General features: G+C 39.2%; 1 protein-coding gene across 4 annotated transcripts in view; it reads right to left on the bottom strand.

Moving 5' to 3' along the window:
* Nek7 (NIMA related kinase 7) overlaps positions 1-13,842 on the bottom strand; it is a 136,664-nt gene that overhangs the window by 108,670 nt on the left and 14,152 nt on the right. The window contains exon 1 of one of the 4 annotated variants that reach the window (XM_035445678.1): positions 5,437-5,460. The exons of the other annotated variants lie outside the window; for them this stretch is intronic. The gene's annotated coding sequence lies outside the window, so the exon portion shown is untranslated. Of the gene's footprint in view, positions 1-5,436; positions 5,461-13,842 lie in introns of those variants that run through there. 4 annotated transcript variants of the gene reach the window in all.

Below are 13,842 nucleotides of genomic sequence, written 5' to 3'. Positions count from 1 at the left end.
CCAGGAATTACCAGGCTTTAAAGGAAGTTACCATAGTAAAAACAAGGGCAACAATCCTGAATATTTACTTTGGAAAACTTCAGTCTGTTTTGCCAAACATTTCAGGCACTCAGTATGTCCTAATATCACCCGATTTCAATTTAAGTAAAATGATCATTAGAAAGAAGTGATAACATAGGTGATCCAGGCCTGGGGTGGGGTGAGGTGTCACAGCAGAAGCCATTGTCTAAAGCCATTCTGTCTCTCCATCTTAACAGAGAAAATGATCTGGATGGTCAGAAAGATGGCTGAGCAAGTGAAGGTACTTGCTGCCATGCCAGACAACACTAGTCTGACCTCTGATCCCTGCTGTGCACGTGGTGGAAGGAAAGAACTGACTCCCACAGGTGACCTCTAACCTCTCTACACAAACTATGGCGTGATTGGTCAACTGCCCTTTTCAGTTGTAGTATTTCACTATGTGCTCACTAGTACAGTTTTGGGAAATCAAAATGACATCTAATCTGGCAATCAGCAGCCAATCACCTATCAAAATCAATGAGTCCTTTCCATATATATATATATATAATATATATATATATATATATATATATATTGTGTTTCATTTTTGGTTTATGCAGGTTTAGTGACACTAGTAACAAGATTGCCTTTCTCCTTGGTCCCCTTTTTTCCAACATTATTCCTTCAAGACCTTGTAGTTAATACTTAAACATCTACCACACAATGTGCAGAAAAACATACTGTAATTCATACTAGGTGGGGAGTGTTTGCTTTCTCATAAGCTCAACAATTTACACTTTCTAAGGCTGTTTTTTTCTAGGTGACATATCACAGCATAACTGTGTGGTCTCAGTTTTCTAAAGTACAGGAAAAGCATGCACAAGAATTCATTTATACTTCACAGTGTGGCGCTTACAGGCATGGTCTGTCCTTGATGCAGTTTCGTTAGCATGAGAAAGTTTTCAGACTATTTTTAATGTTCACATCAGTTTGGGCATAATTAAGAAAAAGCAAATGAGAAAAACAAAAGGGGAAATCTCTTTGAGCTATGCTCCTTTGCTATGTACATCAGCAAGCTCAGTAGGCATCATAGTGGATACTACAAAAAGCAGCAAACAACGATGCTTCCATCCACAGCAGCATGAGGTTTTTGTTTTTTTTGTTTTTTTTTTTTTTAAAAAAAAAAAAAGCTACGGTGTTCGCTTGGAAATCTGATCAAAAGGCATGGAAAAACCAGACTTTAAACTATATATGGTTGTTAAGGAAACTTAGCTGTCCTAAAAACCCTTCAGTCTACAATGGTATCCTGCCTGTAAGATATGCTAATAAAATGGTAGCACAAAGCTTATGGGAATAACCAATCAACAGCTGACTTGACTCCATGAGATGAAACCTATTCCTGACCCTGCTTTAGTGACCAAGAACCCCATACTAAATAGACAGCAACCTAGAGTAAAACCAAATACTACTGGGAGTAGGGGGAAAGGCAGTAAAATAACTCCTAATGATATTCTGCTATAATCTGTGCCTTGCTCAATCATAATCAGATAAGCTTCCCCCTGCAGCAGATGGGAACAGATAATATGTGGAGATCGAGAGACCTCAGAAGACTCAGCCCAAAAGGGGATATCTCCATCAAACCCCTCCTCTTAGGGCTCAGAGAACCCTGCGGAAGAAGAGGCAGAAAGAGCATAAGAGCCAAACCGGATGGAAGACTTCTAAACACAGCAGGACCAACACACATATGAACTCACAGAAGCGGAAGAGCACAGACAGGGCCTGCACAGGTCTGCACCAGATGGGGTCCAAGCGCTGAAAGAAGTGGACACATGCCTCAATCCCTAACCCAGAAGCAGTCTCCAACAGATAACCACTTGCAGATGAAAATTTAGTTTGCTCCAAGGGAATCTCATTGGAGAAACAAACTACTCTTAAGCGTGTGCTGCAAGCCCGGCAGTAGATGGCCAAAAGAATGCCAACTCAACAGCATCTGTGGAGGTCCCTTATCTTACAATACCCCGTCAAGGCTTTTTCTTTTCTGTTTTATCTTTCCCTTCATTTCCTTCGTATTTCTATGTATGGCTTCAGTTTTATGTATTTATGGGATTCGTGAGAGTGGGAACAAGTGGGTCTCTGCATCTCTGTTTGTTTCTTGTACCTTTCTTGGGCTGTATTCCTTCTGTTTGTTTTGTCCTATTCTGACACGGGTTTCTTATTTTATCTTATTATATTGTATTTTATTATTCTCCCTTAGAAGCCTGTCTGTTTTCTAATGAGAGAGAGAGAGAAAGGGGCTGTTGTCTGGATGGCGGGGGGAGGAGATGGGAAGGAACTTTGAGGAGCAGAGGGACAGAAAACCATAATCAGAGATATATAACAAATCTATAGTCAGTAAAATAAAATACAGATAGATAGACAGACAGATAGAACTTAGCTGTCACCTTAGTATACTTAATGCAGTGGTGAGCAAATTAAAACAATTGCAACTACTTTTAAAGAAATCCCTGGAAATATTATGCTCAGATGTGCAATCCACAGTATGATAACTGAACAAATCTTTTAATTTGTATATCTTTTACAATGATGGGAACTTCACTAAATTCAGGTGTCATATACATATTAATTTAGTGTGGTTTATGATTCCTTGTTATCGTTGGCATTGATGGCTTCACTATTTGTGGTTATAACCTTACAATACCAGCATTATTAAGTAAGGACTTATTGTAGGCCAGACACAGTACTAGACACAGGGAGCCTGGATGAAACTGGCAGGGTCTTTGCCCTCAGGGTATTTGAAATGTAGCTAGAAAGATTAGCTGGATGGCTAAGAACAAATGTGGTAAGCTTTACTCGTGAAAAATGACAAGTACAACAGGGGTGTGCAATCAAGTTGTGAGGACATTTTCCAGGAATCCTTCCCATTAGAAAATGATTTTTCCTGATGCTTTATGGTTAAGGACAAGTTCAAATGGCAGGTGTCCACCTTTCTTCCCCCCACTGCTGTGATGAAATACTGACAAAAGGCAACACAATGGAGAAAGGGTCTCTTTTGGCTCAGAGTTCCAGTTTATGATCCATCACAGTAAAGAGCCTGGGACAGCTGGACCCATCCATCTTTAGTCAAGGAGCAGAGAGCAGGAAAGACTCCTGCCCAGCTCTCTCCTTTTCACTCAGCTCAGGAGAAGTGGCACCAGCCACAGTAGGTGAGGCTTCCTGCCTCAGTTAATAATCAGGACAGTCGCCCACAGGCAAGCCTAAAGGCCCACCCCCCACCCCAAGTGATTCTGGATTCTGTAAAGTGGGTAATTAACAGTAACCATGGACAGTAAGGGAGGAAGAGAAGAGGAAATGAATGGAGCAGTTATGCCAGACAACCTTGCCCTTACGAGGAGACACTGTCTGTTCCTGATATTCACTATGGATACTCTATGGACATCACTACGGATGCTCATGACTGGCAATCTGCAACATCTAGAGAACTGTTTCTTGCAGTCTTAATGTTTTTATATTAGACCTCTGTAAGAAACTGGATACTTAACTCTACAAGTCCAAACACAGTCCATATGTCTACCAAACACATTCTACTGAAACTTTGAACTTGGAAGAACACACTCACCCTGCCCTCCTACAGAAGCTAAAAGTAAAAACATGCTTTTTACTTTCACACATTTAGAGCAAGTACAAAGGAGGCAATCATTGACAAAACTTCTTCATTTTTTGATTTGTTTTGTTTTATTTGGCAGGGACAGGAGTTACTCCTGTGCACATACTTGTGAGTGGTCACCAGAGGTCAATATTGGGTGTGTCTGTCAATTGCTGGACTTACCACATCTTTTTAAAGACAGACCCGCTCACTGAATCTGGAGCTCTGTGATACAGCTAAACTGGGTGGTCAGTTGGCACTCATCTTCCTGCCTCCACCTCCCCAGTTAAAAGACTAGTTTTTATTATGGTCCTCGAGCACATTACTAATGGAGCCATCTCCCAAGCCTTACAGCGTTTCCTAAGAGCACAAATATATGCCTAGGTGGTGAGGAGGGGAATAGGGCCTCTTATCAACGACAGAAGAACACAAATCTCAATCATGACACAATGAATCAAATACAGAATCAGTAAGCGTGAGGCTTCTCTAATAATGGGGAAAAAACAGAATATGAGCAGTAACTAGCAAGCAGATGTGCAGAAATCATAAGATCTATAATAATGCACCAAGATTCTAGCTTAATGTGTGTGTGTTCGGATTATGGAAACACAGCAGTGTAGGCACCAACTTCATTATAAAGCTTCCCAGTACCTCTCAGAAAGAAAAGGGGTTTTCTGTTAACCTCATTAAGGATAACCTGCTGCCCTTGTCACCATGGTGGGGCGGTTTTGTGTGCTGCACATTTTAATGTAGGTAAAATGGCTTTAAATGCAAATCAAATTTTATTTAGAAGTCTTAAGTAAACCATTAGTTACATGTCTTCTGAATCTTTAGAAGATCTAGGAAAACAGCAAACAGGTCAGGTCAATGAATATATAGAAGTAGTACAATTATTTTATATGGAAACTACATCCCAAATTTTCCAAGAATGCCCAGGCAAAATATGTCTCTCCTTCACAGACACTGATGAAATAAATCAAGCCAATTAACTGAAAAGAGAAAAAAAACCTGAATAATCTTATTTCAAAAGATAATGATGCCCAAAGTCATAACCAATTATTATGAATAATTTCTGATGCCTGAATCACTGACACATTAGGTTCAATCACGTATGCTAAAACTGTGCATGCTACTTATAATATTGGCAGAAATTAATGACTATTAAGCAGCAGTAATAATACACTTTTAACTCTAAACTCTCACATACATACATGTGTCATTATAAAATCATTTTAAAGAAAGCTATTGTTAAGTGAGCATCAAAAACTTTTAAACAGCCTAGGTCCCTCCACTGTACAAAACGTCCAAGGTGGGTCCCTACATTCTGATGTCTACTTTGTGACACTGTTTAGGATAAAATGGAATAAAGGGAGAAAACCCTTCTTTTTGGTGATTTGTGAACCACTTTTAGAGTTCTGAATGACATTAGAGCATGAAAACACGGAGTTTGTCATGCTGACACTGTGGTGCCAACACTGATACCACTATAGGTGCGTAGTAAAAAAAGTATTGGAAAAGATCACCTGTAAATGGTGCCTTGCATTCACACAAGAAAAGCACAGAATGAAACCTTCAGAGTGACTACCATAGGAATAGGACTTCATTAACTTTAGCATCACTCAAAAGGATATCAAGTGTAATAGTCAGAAGACACGCATCACCGGCCCTTATTCAGGCAAGAGAAATGTTCTCAGTTCCCTCTGTGAACCAGTCAGATGCTAACAACAAGACAGACACTAAGGCCTTTTTCCTACTCTTAATGGCACTACCAAGAGGGATTATGAAGGCCTTACCAGCAAAGTCTGCAGTAGAGTCCTCTGACTCTCCCACAATGCCTGGCACAGCTCTTTTTCCACGATTAGCCTTCCTGGAACACAATAAGCTACTGTGGGTTACCAACTGTGTTCCGTTTTATTCAACTCGTCTGTGAATGTTGTAAACAGAGTCAGCATGAAACAGAACACACAGTTAACCACTCCTGAATCTGGAAAACAGAAGCAATGTTCAAAACATAAGCTTCCAATCCCTGCAATGCCTACTTCCAGTTTACTTAATTATTGGTAATACGTACTGAAATCAAATGCCCCAGGCCTGTCAGCAAGAATGAGTCAGAAGAACAGTTTCAAATTTTGATTTGTAATCCATGGAAATGGTCCATGTCGAGAAAGCAGATGTATGAAATAACCAGTCTCTCCTCCTTTCTCCCTTGACCATACAGGCACATCCATGCTGTCTGATGATTTCACAGCCCACCAGATTAAAACAGCTTTTTCTATCTAGACGCACAGGCTAAAACAGGGCTACTTGTTACTCAATATAAAAAGATAAACAAAAGATAAAACCCTAAATATTAGTGAAGCATGTATTAGTGAGATTACTGTGTCAACAATTAGTAAGTTCCTGACTGAGAGCTCTCATTACAGGCATCTCTAATTCTTCTGGGACTTAGAGTCTTCCAGTTAAAACTGTTTGTTAAACGGAACTTTTCTAGAAGCTCGTTGTTCTGATACTCATTGACCTTTCCCATTTGTTTGTCTTTTGATTATTTCAGTCTGTTTCCAAAAGAGGGAAGAAGGCCCACCTACAATTTGTTAAACATATTAAACATACAAAGCCATTTTAAATGCATGTTTGTTACTTTTAAGTTAGAAGAGAAACCAAATAATGCTAAAATACAATATTATTTGACAAATTGACAAAGTTTAATTAATGAGTTTTCTACTCTAACCACTTGCCCTCTAATTTGTCGTTTTTTTTTTTTTTTAAGAAGTGTATGCTTTACCATGACTTAATTATTTATAATGTGCACTAAAAGCAAATTCCCCAGGCCTGACAGCAAGAATATGAGTCAGAAAAGCTGACTTTTAAATGTTAGTAAATTACATTTTTAAATGTAAGTTATGGATTAATCCGTGGACAAAATAAATGATCAAGTGATTGTTTCTCTTGCAATGTAGTGGACGAGACGTAGGAGTCCTGCAAACTTGGGAGTTTCTGGCTTCACATCTGCAGCTTTTCTGCTCCTCGGCTACGTAGATGCTCTCACAAAGGAACAGCCACGGGAGAAGGCAGAACTCGACACAGACTCCACCAAGTCTACTAAGGGCTTTCTCTGAGACATCTGACCATCCTCTCTGAACCTTAGTTACCTCAGTATCAACAGAAGCTACTGGATGACGAGGCCTACAGTCTTTTCTGGGCTCTAAAGTCCACCCAATTCTAATTCCTTCGTAAATAATAACTCATATTCCACAAATTCAGAATTTACTGACATTCTGAGTCAGGCGGGGACTTAGGGGTGCTGTGGATTATTTACTACCCAGAGCACAAACATGGAAGCGATGTGTGACTAAGGTACCCCTCAGTTAAATTTTTCTGTAGAAAAAGAAAATTATTGAGTAATTTGAAAGGTAAGATGTCATGAAGGATAAAGTTTATTTGCTTAGAATGGCATATTAAACATGGATGATCTCACCAAAAACAAACAAACAAACAAACAAAACTAAGCTAATGTTTAGTTTTAATTCCATTTGCTATTTTTTCTAAGCTATTTAAAGATAACACAAAGCTCTATAATTAATTAGCTCAGCATACATCAGTAGTACCATACATTTAAAGTAAATGAGCACAGTATAAAGACAGGGGGCCTCAGTGCAATAACTTGTCCCCCTTGCACAAACTTCCTCATATTTTCCTTGCATTAAAATGAAGTCAATCACTAGGGATGTATATTTGGAGTATTGATTCTTACGATATTCTCAGACAATTTTCCTCTTGTAAGTCAACACTGAAAATGTCTGAACTCTCAGCCTACTAACTAGTTCACACTTTAATTTTTAGTAAATGGTTATACGAAGGTAATTCCTCTACTACTGCTGTGAATTTGTTTCCTCTAAATTAAAAAAATAATAATAACTTCTTGGGAATACTCCATGTGTATTCTCATTGTGATTCTTAATAAACAAAAGCAACACTATCATCTGACTACCTCTCTATAAGATTGTAATAATTAAAATAATTTAAAAAGGTTACAAAGTCATAATTATCAGCAAGAAAATGTATTCAAAAAGGGAGAAATGTGTTAAGTGATAGCAACAAAAATCATTACCTTTGGCCTTGACCCTATCATTCCTAAGCAGAGCAGACTTAGGAAGTCCTTACGCCAATCTCTTGTCTTTCCCATCCCTCCTGTGCAATCAACATGAGAGGGAAAGCCTGCCTAATCCTGGGGCAAACCGTCATGAAGAAAGGAAAGTTCATCCAACTGTGCTCATGTTTTTATCGACCTACAGTTAAAACAGGTCTCAGTGTACATTTAGAAGTACATTTACAAGTTAGAGTAACAACGTCAACATCACGATTACAAATTATTATGGACAACTGCATTACCGATGAACTTTTTCTACAATGTAAAGGCTTTTAAATATTAAGGCAAGCTTATTTTTGAACTGGAAACCCACATAAAAAGGGAGACAAAAAACATCAGCAAGTTGCACTTCAGCCTTGATTTTTAAAGTTTAAAAATTCTGTTGATATGCATTCTTCCAGAAAAACTACACACACTGTTTGATTCTCTGCAGAACTTTTCTACAGGCTGCTTCTGAAAACATTACCACAGAACAGGAAATGATTACAGATTACAGATAAGAAACTTAAGGAGAGAAGCCATGGCCGTGAGTGCTATGCGCATGCGCTCATTGACAAGCACATGGAATTGCCTGGGTGTGCCGGAACCTCCTTCCCAGCAGGAACATGTGCAGAAATCTGCATATGAACATTTTCTCAAACTCTTCAAAAGCCACAGGTCAAGGCTAGGGTTTCAAGAACTATATAGATATTGCCAAGACCGCAAAAATTTGTGTTTAGTTCAAAACTCAACCACATCCTGGAAAGTTCCAGCCCAGCTTCAGGTCCCCAAATCCCTTCATTTTCCTGTACAACCACTTCTCCTCTATAAAGATGCCTTCAGCATCCTGCGTGCCTAGAGTCACACTTTTTCACTGCTCAAGAATCTCTTTGAGTTTCTAGTAACTTCAGGATTAGACCATAAATAACTTCATCTTAAGAATTCAAGATGGATTGAATTAACCAAATATAAAAGCCTGTCCTAAAGACCATCTATTTCAATTCTGAAAAACCATATTTTGTTTTAAAAGGCTGGAGAGATGGCTCAGTGACTAAGAGTACCAGTTGCTCTTCCTGAGGTCCTGGGATCAATTACCAGCACTACATGGTGGCTCACAATTTAAAAAAAGAAAAAAAGAAAAGAAAAGAAAAGAATGAAAGAAAGAAAATGAAAAAAAAAGAGTAATTTTTTCTAAAGCCTATTTTAATCTTAAAATTATACAAGGCTACATCACAAATAACATTTCCCTTGAATAGGTAGACTAATGAAGCCCTAAGAAGGCTCTTTATTAGAATGAATAATAAAAATCATCAAGTTTACATAGTTCATTTATCAAAGAACTTTACAACAATTAAGAGCACAGGCTTGATGGGCAAGGTGGTGCAGGCCCTTAATTCTAGCACTCAGGAGGCAGAGGTAGGCAGAGTTTGAGGCCAGCCTGGTCTACAGAGAAAGATGTAGGCTAGCTAGGGCTACACAGTTGGAGGGGGAGATGAAAAAGAAAAAAGAAATCAGAAAAGGCAAACTTACAGGAAATTATAATATTAAACCAACCACATCCCAGGTCAAACAATAATCCCTGTTTTTAAAGAGGATTTTTTGTTTCTTAACTAAAGAGGGGCCAGCATCAGATGACAGCAAATATTGCCTGTTCCTCTAAGCTTAGCGAATGACTCTTACTGAGCCAAAGGAGTCAATGAACCATGCAATTATATTCTAGCAAGTCATCTCTATTTATGCTCAGGTAACTCCTGGTCATCACTATTGTTAAAGATATAATTTCATTTTGTTTTTACTACAAATGAACATAAGTCTATAAAAACTATCTCATAAAGTACTACACAGGTAATTTATGTTAGCCATATATGTTTTTATGCAATATGCTGATATAGCTACACTAACCACATCTTCACCAAATTCTTTTATTACCTGTATGGCTTTACTTGGAAGGGTGACAGCATGTCACGAGGGGCATGGGGGTCTGAGGAAAGCTTGCAGGTAACCCTTCTCCCACTCCTGAGGCTGTGGGTCCTGAAGATAACTAAGGTCTTCAGCCTTGGCACCAAGTTCTTTAAAGCACTGAGCCATTTCTCAGAGGCTCCAACTGCATGTTTTATTGTTCTACTTTTACTACATATTTACACACTTATATTCTTTTTTGCAATAGAAAAGAAAAAAAAACAAAAAAAACAAAAACACGAGTCTCCTATGACTTGTTACCTGGTATTTCACGGCCAAAATACAAAAGGGCAGCACCCATGTCAAACGTGTCTACAGGACACTGGGCTACTGGGGTCCTGATATTCTGAAGTGCATTGTGCTATGGCCAAAGGGCCCTCATGAGCTTTCTCCAAACTTCTCTAGCTATAAAATTCTATTAAATCTTGGAAAATCCTGGTAATCTATTGGACATGGCTTGGTGAACAGATGATCAAAATGTTTTATTTTAGTCCTAATTCTGGCAGGTTTTGATTAGCAATTCAATAGCATGGATTAGAAGCTCCCTACTCAGTTAATATAAAAATCTAAAGCACAAATTTTAAAACTAAGCTTAGAAGTCTAATTGTGCAGGCCACTCACATACCTTCAGCTGTGCTGATTATCAGAGTATTGCTTTAGTTATTCCAGCTATTAGAGAACTCCTTCTCAGGGCACAAGGCAATTCTTCAAGCCTTGCCTAATGATACCCCTCATTAATTCTACTCTAGAATTCACACTGCTGCACCTCTGTCTTTTCTGTCGTCTGTTCCTTACAGGTCTTAGCTTATTTCTTATTTTGAACCCCTTTGCTTGATTGGTTCTTAGATGGTATCTTCTAAGGGCACACAGTTGAAAACTGTTAATCTAAATCTTTAACAAATCCATTACTACGCTGCAATAAATGTTTTATTTACACTGTGTCTTGGGCATCACCCCCTACATACACTATTTTTAACCTCCTGACATGGGGACCACGTTTTCTTGCTTTGATCTTATCAAGCTTTAAAAACCAAGCATAGAGCCCTACCTCCCTTATTTGATATTCCACTAATGCTGATGCCAAGTTGTTCAAAGCCCTCCATCAAGACTTCTGTTCATTTGAGAGTTGTGGATTACAGCCCCACACTGGCTAAGGAACTAATCCTGAAGACTCCTTCCTGCCCCTTCATACCCAATTCTTAGTTGTCAGACTAAGGTCTTTCGAACCACAGCTTTTGGCATCGTGCAGCATTCCCAGTCCTGCAGAACACCAGTTTAATCTTAGGCATTTACACTTATTCCCACGCTCACCTCCGGACCTTCTGTTCAAAGATCCCCAGTTCCCTATCACCTCTGGGAAATTTTAATCCTGTAATAGTACCAGTCCTTCCAAGTAATTTCTAAAATCTCCTGTGCAACATGTCTCTCTAATCCTTGAAAATGTAAATGTATCATTCCATTGAGATGTTATACAAACAATAATTTGGTTGTACACGTAATTTTTTTTTTTTTACCCACTGCCCTATTTTCTTCAGGTTAGTAAAGTAACTGTTGGACTACTTTTGACAATTTGTGATAATAAAAAGAACACTGATCCTTCCTAATTTCTTTTTAATTTTCCCTTTTTAGATTTTTTTCCTCTTTTTATTTAAATTAGAAACAAGATTGTTTTACATGCCAATCCCAGTTCCCTCTCCCTCCCCTCCTCTCCTGTTCCCCACCAACTCCTCTCCTATCCCCTTTCTGCTCCCAAGGGAGGGTGAGGCCTTCCATGGGGATCTTCAAAGTCTGTCATATCATTTGGAGCAAAGCGTAGGACCTCCCCTATCTGTCTAGGCTGAGAGAGTATCCCTCTATGTGGAATGGGTTCCCAAAGTCCAATCTTACACTAGGGATAAATATGGATCCACTACCAGAGGCCCTATTGACTGCCCAAGCCTCCTAATTGACACCACGTTCAGAGAGCCTGGTTCAGTCCTATGCTGGTTTCCCAGCTATCAGTCTGGAGTCCATGAGCTCCCCCTTGTTCAGGTCAGCTGTCTCTGTGGGTTTCCCCAGCATGGTCTTGACCCCTTTGCTCATCACTCCTCCCTCTCTGCAATTGGATTCCAGAAGTTTGGCTCAGTGCTTAGCTGTGAATCTCTGCTTCTGCTTCCATCAGCTACTGGATGAAGGCTCTAGGATGGCATATAAGGTAGCCATCAGTCTCATTATAGAGGAAGTGCATTTAAGGTTGCCTTTCCACTACCCTCCTAATTTTTTGAAGAGGAGACTGGATCCAGTGGCTTGGTTTCATTAAGCACTGGTTTAGAATACTACATGTGTGAGTGTTACTGCTGGGTACTCACATGCAATAAAGCAAATGAGCCAGGTGAATTTAAGAGCATGATGAGGAAATTATTTTATCTATTTCATCATTTCTATACAAAATGCGCCTTTTGCTCCATGATCAATAAACAGGGCTGCTGATTCTTTTGTTTGGATTTCCTTTAACAGTAAATCCCTTGATTATTAAAATCAATAGTCATGCATTTTCAGTTGCACAGAACCTGCCTCCTACATACTGATGAGTTTCAAACCTGTAGCTCTATGGTGCCATTTACAACTATCAGTATCTTTCTGTTCAACAGCCCAGGCACAGTATGTCTAAAGTATTAAACATTCTAAGCCTATTCAATCCTGTAGTCCCTTTCTTTGTGATTGCATTGCCACCTCAGCAACCCATATAATGCTCTAGGTCATAACAACCCTACTACTACTTACTCCATTCCCTTCATAGAAGTCCTCATTCTTACTAATTCTATCTCCCAAATCTGTCACTCTCTGCTCAACCCAGACCTCGTGATTCTTGCCAGTACTACAACCTGCTCATTACTCATCCTGGTTTCAGTAATAATTCTACTCTATATGCTCATTAATATATACAAAGTCTATAACGATATATGGGAAATGAAAATCAGATGACTGTCCTTCCTGTGTTTACAACCCCTTTAATGAATGAAGCATAATTTTCTGAGCCTTTTCTTTGTCAGCATTTGTCCCCCAGAAATACTATATCCTGGCTTTAATACACCATTTATATTCCTCCAAATGACAGGTTATTTCAAACCTACATTCCTTTGACACAGGTTGTACCATCTTATTGAAGAAGCCTTCCTATCTAGTTGTGATTGTCAGCCTTATTCTTTCCCAGGTAACCTTTGTACTAGTTTGTATCTGTGTTACTGTGATATAGTTCTAAGCAAAATCGACTTCAGAAGGAAAGGCTTTACTTGGCTTAGTTATAGTCCATCGAGGGGAGCCAAGGCAGGAACGTGGAAGTAGGAACTGAAGCAGAGACCCCAGAGGGAAACTGCTCATTTGCTTGCTCCTAATGGCTACATTAACTTGTTTCGTTTCATACAACCCAGGATCTCCAACCCAGAGGGGGCACTATCCACATTGGACTCCGCCCTCCTATATCAATTATCAATCAAAAAAAAAAGCCCCACCCCAAAGACTTGCCCACAGGCCAATCTGATGGCAGCATTTTCCCAGCTGAGGTTTCCTCTTCCCAGATGACTCCAGTTTGCATCACTGTATACAAACTAACTAGCACACTCCTTGTCACCATTTACTTTAATGAAGTAGTTATCTGTCCATCTGTGGTCCAATCTATCTTCTAAACATATAAGGCAAGATTACTTAGAAGCTGGATGTTTATTCCTCATTTGTATACCTCCTTACACAAACTCCAATAAATATTTGAATAAACAAAGTCAGAAGGAAAAAAAGTGATTATACAGAGTACTGACCTAAGAGTCAGGACACTGAGTGCAAATTCACATAGGCATCCAACTTGAGGTGATTAAGAACAATCAATCTGCCTTCTTCCTCAGTTGCCCCTCATTAAAGGAAAATGTATTATTTTCAGGTGCAATGACACAGCAAGATGCCAAATCTTTATCCTAGAAGAAAGGAATACCAGCTACCTTCCATGCAAAAGGCAGAGGAGTAAGATAGGCGTGCTTCTCCAAAGTGTGAAATGATAGAGGGGTGAGAGCACTGTTTCTTCTGCTTATTGTCACACAATTTCTCTCTGAGAATGTGAAAGACAAGATCCTTATTTGGATTT

This window comes from Cricetulus griseus, chromosome 5 (genome assembly GCF_003668045.3).
Source record: "Cricetulus griseus strain 17A/GY chromosome 5, alternate assembly CriGri-PICRH-1.0, whole genome shotgun sequence".
NCBI lineage: Eukaryota > Metazoa > Chordata > Mammalia > Rodentia > Cricetidae > Cricetulus > Cricetulus griseus.
The sequence above is the reverse complement of the archived record's forward strand: the minus strand, read 5'-3'. Positions and strand labels throughout refer to the sequence as shown.